Source organism: Populus trichocarpa, chromosome 1, assembly GCF_000002775.5.
Source record: "Populus trichocarpa isolate Nisqually-1 chromosome 1, P.trichocarpa_v4.1, whole genome shotgun sequence".
NCBI lineage: Eukaryota > Viridiplantae > Streptophyta > Magnoliopsida > Malpighiales > Salicaceae > Populus > Populus trichocarpa.
The window spans coordinates 19,005,093-19,012,883 of NC_037285.2; positions in this window are offsets into that span (position 1 = coordinate 19,005,093).

The following is a 7,791-nucleotide window of genomic DNA, read 5'->3' on the forward strand; positions in this document are numbered from 1 at the left end:
GTGAAGATAAAATACAATTCATTAAGGATGGCTTGAGTAAGGAGTCTTTAGATAATCTTCTATTAACTCTTGAGACACATCCTAGTGGAGATGTGCATCGTGCAATTCATGATTTATAGCCACAATTCCATAAAGAACATGATCGATTTCGTTTTGGGAATCTGACTAAAAAAGACCATGTTTGTTAGTTTTTAAGAAAACTAGATGGGAAGCCTATCCTCGACCCATAGAGAGCGTTTAAGCCATTCTTGGACGTAAAACCAAGAGAAGATGTGAGCCACAATCACAATTACGATTTAAGCCTTTGTTTGTAAAACTTTGTGTCTTTTGGTTTTATTATTGTGTTTTGTTGTTTCTTATATTTGTTTAAGTGTGTTTCAGGTTTGTTAGTAGTCGCTGTTTCAGGTGATGTCTTCTATACTCTATCTTTCTACCTTAGGACATTGAGGACAATGTCTCGTTTTGGTTGGGGGGGAGGGTAGTAGTTGATATATATATAAAAAATAACTAACTGTGTTTTCTATTATTAAAACCATTTGCAAAACTGTTGTTACTAAGATGACAGAGTAAAGGAGGAATTTTAGTGACTCTTGAGACGCATCTTAGTAAACATTTTCCAATGGTTATTTGCAATATTCATAACAAGGTCTATCAGAATACTTCTTGAAATATTCAGGTTTACAAACTCTCGCATTGTTATCACTTGATTCTGCTCATATACTTATTTAACAAATATTCTTAAACCTTCATTTTCACACACACACTTTAACATATGATTGTGGGTTGCACATTGGATTATTACATTATTTATGTTCTTTTGTTAAAGGTAACAACTAAGGGAAAGGGATATTATATAATTTGCAAAAAAAATAAAATTGATAATATTGATGATAATAAAAACGTTGATAAGTTTGGTTTCGTAACCTCCCTAACATAAGTAATTAAGCCCAAAGGGGTGTTTTAACACCTAATACCCTAAAGTCAACTGACTTGGGAGCTATTGGTCCAAAGCTTGTTACATGGGTTAAGTGACATCTTCTTGAGCGGTGTGTTAAATGCTGAGAGGGAACAAATTATTCATATTCTTGGGTTTAGAGAGGGGGAGCTCCCTATGAAATATTTGGGAGTACCTCTTCTCTCGTCCAGACTAAAGGCTATTTATTGTAAGGGCCTCGTGGATCGAATCACCTCTAAAGTTTGACATTGGACTTGTAGAACACTCTCGTATGCAGGACGGGTACAACTGATTAATTCAGTCTTATTTTCCATACAGGTCTATTGGGCATCTCTCTTTCTCTTACCTGGGCAAGTAATTAAAAATGTGGAGCAAATTATGAAATCCTTTCTTTGGTCAGGTTCAGATATGAGAACTATTGGGGCTAAAGTGGCTTGGGATCAGGTATGTCTTCCAAAAAAGGAGGGGGGGCTAGGAATAAAAAGCATAAAAGAATGGAACAAGATTGCTTTGTTGAAACACATTTGGAACCTGTGCAATGACTCAGATGGCTCAATATGGTCTACTTGGATCAGATCCAATCTGTTGCGAGGTAGGAATTTCTGGACAATCAAGACGCCACAGAATTGCTCTTGGGCTTGGGGAAAGATTCTAAAGCTCAGATCCTTAGCATGGCCGAAGATGAAGTACATCATAGGAGATGGAATGACAACCTCTCTATGGTTTGATAATTGGCATCCTCACAGCCCACTCGCGGATTCTTACGGGGAAAGATTCATTTATGATTCAGGTATGGCCAAGAACGCGAAGGTGAATGTGCTAATTCAGAACTCAGAATGGAAAACTCCTACCACCCAAGCTATTGGCTGGCACCCCATTATAGAAGCTATTCCTTCCAATTCTAATCCTAACATGGGGCAAAAGGATGAGTTAGTTTGGTTGGATTCGCCAAATCACAGATTCTCGGTCAAAGTAGCTTGGGAACAACTAAGACGTCATCGTCAGATGGTTGAATGGCATGACATTGTGTGGTTCAAGAATGCTGTTCCAAGACATTCATTTCTTCTATGGATGGCTGTCCAACAGAAACTCACAACTCAAGATAAACTTCATCGGTTTGGTATACATGGTCCCAATAGATGCTCACTCTGTCTCCGCAACAATGAGGATCACAACCACTTGTTCTTTGAATGCTCCTATACTAAAACGATCTGGTGGGATGTTTGTGACAGATGCGACATTCCAAGAATGACAAAAGGCTGGGATGAATGGATTCGATGGGCCACTGTCTCTTTGCATGGCAAGAGTTTCGTCAATTTTTCTCATAAACTGAGTTTTGCAGCTACAGTGTATCATGTATGGCAAGAACGGAATGCAAGGATCTTTGCTGGAATGTCTAGAACTCCAAATTTGGTCCTTAATCAAATCGAATGTATCATTCGTGATAAGCTTGATTTGATGAGGAATGTCGTACCAACAAATGAAAACACAAGGATCCAACGAGCTTGGAGGGTGAATACCATAGATTCTCAATCTGTTAGTTAGCTGGTTGTATTGGTTTTCCTAACGAATCTAGTGAGGTTTCAGTTTTACGGTCGATGGCTAGCATGTAGCCATCTGTTGTTTTATGTTTCTGTTCTCATTGTAAATCTGGGGTATGCCCCTTATAATGTTTGTATCTTCTTCTTTTAATACATACGTCAACTTACCAAAAAAAAAAAAAGGGTTAAGGAGAAAAACTTAAGGGAATCAAACTGTTGCTACCCGATTTTTGACCCACATTTTTATAAATTTTTCAAAAAATAAAATAATAAGGGTTTACGTGTGGTGATAACATAAAGCATCAGGGCTAATATTAAGAAAGCAATGTGTCAAGGAGATAATTATTGAATCATATATAATTACTGCAATATAAAATACCATAAATATATGATTTGATTCGTGCTGGTTATGGAAAAAATCACTGCAATATAAAATACCATATATATAGGATTTGTTGGTGTTGGTTATAGAAGACAATCTCTGCAATAATTATTGTAATATTTCTTTAAATAGCACATGTAGAGATTTTCTATATAAGTAAACCTCCAGCCATATGCATTGGGGGGGAGAAAATTTACAATGAGGCAATTTTGCACAATTGAGAGTAACCACAAAAAACCCTAAACCACAAAAAAAACCCTAAAAACCATAACCTTTACTCTCCCTTCCTCGGGGCCAAAACGAGAGGAAACCAAAGGAGCACCCCCCCTTTTTGCCTCTCATCTTCAACCTTCAGCTGGAGGCTCTCCCTTCCCTCTCAAATGACCATTCCTCCATATTAACCCGACAGAACACCAGCCCCCTTTTCCTTTATCCCCACAACCGTTCCTCCTCTCTCTCTCAGCCATCACCTCCTTCTCCCTCTTTTAGCCATCAGCAGACCTCACATCTCCCTCTCCAAGTCACAGCCGCACATCTTCTTCTCCCTCACCAGATAAGCCAAGATCAGCATCTTCTTCTCCTCTGGTCTCATCCATAGCAACCGGCCAACGAACAGAGCCCACCACAGCAGCAGCCGAGCTCCTCCCTCACAAACAAAGACCCAACTCTCCTTCTCCCCTCAGCCAACAGATCTCCCCTTCTCAGCACCAGATTTCCCTCTTCCATCCGCACCGATCTATCATTTCCTCCGCCTCAACACCGCCAGCAACCTCTACTATCTCTGCAGCAGCTTTAGCGGCCGTAGGCGATAGTAGCAAAGCCAACTGAAGCCGACGATCAGACCATTTCATTCTCCTCCATCTCCGCCAGCCAGACACAACAGAAGCACAGTCGTCGACAACCTCTTGGTCATATAACCGGCCACCTGAAACAGAGAAGGGGAAACAAAAAGAAAAAACAGACCTATAAGGAAAGATGCAGATCTGAAAGCAAGGAAAGAAAAACTAAAATCGAATGCTTGTTGCATTTTTAGGTGTTTTGCACACCGCCGACGAGGAAGAGAAGAAGGGATGAAGCCAAGCCAGATCCACCCCGTCCCTTGTCTTTCTTGTGGCGGCGCGTGGAACCCACACGTCGCTAGTGGCGGCGGCGCGTGGAGCAGACGCGCCTCCACTGTTCCTGCATTCCCAGAAGTGTTCCTCTACAATTCCTGAATATTTAGGGGTCTATTTTTGCAATTTCTGAATTGTATATTATGCGTTTAGATTTGTTTTGAATTTATGTTATTTGTAATTACATATGGGTGTATTGAGAAAAACATAATAAAAATAGGATGTGTGTGTGTGTTTGTATTTTTTTATGTATGTTATTGAATTATAAAATCAAAAAGATAAAAAATGAATTTAATATTTTAATTTGTATATGGTCAAGTATCTGAAGGACAAATAAAATCATGTTGTATTTCTCGTGAAAATGTAAGAACACGTTTCTACATATATTCTGGGATTTAATAGCTGATTTATTAAAGCCTTAAGAATTTGACTAATATATTTAATTGTGATTAACTGTGATGTGTGTTTTACGAAGAAAATATATAAAAAATGTTTTTTTGTGTGTTGCTTACGGCTAATACCCTAACATGTTTTGAACGTTTTTTATATATATAAAAAACAAATATTTGAAGTTTCAAAAATGTGTTTTTGCATGGATTTCTTAAACACAATAAAAAATTATTTATCTTGCATTTCTGGATTTTACAACATGTTTGTAAAATTCCAAAGGGTATTGGCTAATATTCCAAAAAATACGAAAAATCTTATTTTGGAGGGAATTCATCTATTATTCACCATTAATGTTTGGATAAAAAAATCCTAAATGGATGAATATCCAAAATATTATTGGGAATAACTTGTTATTATTCACTGTTAATATTTGGATAAAGAAACCCCCAGTGGTAAATATCCATAATAATTTTCTAGGAATAATAAGTCATCTTTCAATTTCTAACTCCACGGTTTACGAGCCGTTTTACGAGTTCACGAGTATGGAACACTAAGGCAAAAATAGGCTTTTAAAGCGCCCTGACTTTCCTTAGATTCCTAAACTTTGGTCTCTCCTCCTTGCGATTTACGAGTCGCAAAACTCTTGAAATACTAAGGGAAAAATGAGCTTTTAAAGCACATGGAATGTTCTTGGATTTCTATCTTAATAAATTTAGTCTGAATCAAACATAGATTTCAAGAGATCTGCATTGGTTCTTCTTGGTACTTTGTAGACATATCTAAGGGTGTGATCTACATTGATCAAGGGTTCTTTCTTTTTAGACTTTCAGTCCCAGTTTATTCATCATAGTAAAACGTATCCTAGGAAAACACCAACACCATAGCAATTATAAGGCAAACCAAACACCAAGCATCTTACCTTAGGTAGGGCGTACTAGGGGTGCTAATACCTTCCCTTTACGCAACCAGTCCCTTGCCTTAGAATCTCTGAAAGACCAGTTAGGTTTCCTAGTGACCATAATACTAAGTGGTGACTCCTTTATTCACAATAAAACAAAAGACCCTGAAATCATTCGAGGATCACCGCTCCGCCGCGAGGGTGCGACACAAACATTGCACTATCTACGTATCAGTATCTGCAACCCGAGTTACTGAGCTTGTACGGGTGTCTCAACACCTAATGCCCTAAGACCAACTGGTCTTGGAGTCATTAGCCGAAAGCTCGTTACGTGCGTTAAAGATGCATTGTGTTTTAAGTTATATATATTAAAAAAAAAGATAATAATCCCAACCAAGGAAGTTAACCTTAGAAAAAAATTAGAACATAATATTGTTTTCTTCCAATAAAAGCCCCATCATCTATGTTTTCATACATTGAGCACATAAAAAAAGAAGATTTATTAATATCTTGTTTAAAAAGTATGAAGCAGATATATAAATTTAATAAGAGTTTGTTTATTTGGATAGATTAATGGAAGTTAAATGATGAATGCCTTACTTTGTGGAATTTGCAAATTGTTTTTCTATTTTAACGCTTTGATTACTAGCGACTAGTAATAAGCTGGTTGGGGGGTGTGATTAGTACTTAAAAGTGCATTTTTATCAAGGTTTTATATCATCATTTTGCACTTGAAGTATCAATAACTCCTTAACTAAAGCATGTTTTATAATAACGAGTCGGATACTATAAGATACCTTTAATTTATGATAAATGTTCATCTTAAATGCAGGCCTATCACATAAATCAAAGGATTGATTGATGAGTTTAACTACTAAAATTGAGAAGACAAAGAGAGGGGCAAGCTTAGAAAAGATATGTTGGTTCAGTCCAAACTGAAACACTATTCGGTTATTGGATCATACTTGGAGCTGTAGAACTTGGATTTAGGTCTGGTCTACATGGATAGAAAGCTAAGACATAGGCCTAAAACTTTCATGAAGAGTCCAAGATTCAAAAAGGCCGTTTTCAAGTTCAAATTGTAGCAACAACGGAGAACTCAGAATCTGTCCTGTAGCCCAAACACTATTTAGTGTTCAACCAATATCTCGAGTTCTAGAAGTCCAAATGCACCGATTCATTTTTTGATGGAAACCTGAGATAATTTCCTAGAACTTTCATGAAGACTATCTGTTCAAATTCTGACGTTAGCAATGACGTTTTGTTCAGACAAGAAGATAAGGATTGTCACCAAGTCAAGATGTGGCCACCCACTCAACAATTAGTCATCAAATCAATAGTTGCAAATTTTGGCCTATAAAAGGAGGCATTTGCCATGCATTTAGGCATCTTGGTTTTCAGATCAAGATCATGTTCTTGCTCTCTTTCTTTATATTTTTGTAATGCTTAAGTTTTGTTTATATTAATCTCTTGTTTATACTTTTCACTACCAGAAAACCGAAGAAAACCAACGGAATTATCGACGGACAAATTCCATCGGTAATAATTCCATCTCAAAATCTGTCGGTATATACCAACGACCTAGCTCCGTCAAAGAAACGGTCGATATATACTGACATAATATTTCCGTCGCTATAAACCGACTGTTTCTCCGACGGAGTATACAGTTTGTCTGGAAAGATGCAACGGCGTGGTGACGTGGAGTTTTTTCAGACGATTTTACCGACGGAATGACCGAGGGATTCAAACTGAGATAGCCGTACAGTGATGTGGCTGTCACTGACGGAACCACCGATGGAATCACTGACGGAATGTATCCGTCGGTGATTCCATCGGAAAAGACCATTATATACCCACCCCATCTGTCGACACTCTCTTCCTTTGTTTCTCCTTCTTCTTCTTTCCCATCCCATCTCTCCCCTCCCAAACTGAAGTCAACCACCCATTCCAACTCTCCACTATTCTCAACACAAGCACTCAAGTTTCTTATATCTTGTACGTGGTCACAATATCTGTTTCTTGTGGATTTTATCATTTTTTTGTAAGTAAATCTATCCTTTTTAGTTTTAATATTTAAATGTGAATTTTATTGTTTTTTAAGTATATGTATTTTGTTAACATTTGTACTTGTTTGATTGTTATTTGTCAAAGAAACTTGTAGTATGAATGTATAATTTTGTAGTTGTTATAGTTTGTTTTAGATTTTGTCAAATTATATTTGTTTGTAAATTGTTGAAATTTTGTTTGAATTACACTAAATTAAATGTGTTGTGATGAAATAAATAATTAATAGCTTGTTTAACGAGTCTTTTTTAATTGTTATCAATTCTATTTCGAAGTTGTGATTTCTGTAAATTTATATATGTATAAATTTGTATGTATGAACGTTGATAGTTGATAATTGATAATGAATATTTAACATTTATAAGTGTTGTTTTAGTTTGTTGGATAATGTCGGGGAAAACCAATATTTTTATTATGTTTTATAGAGGTTCAATAGAAGTCATGGATGA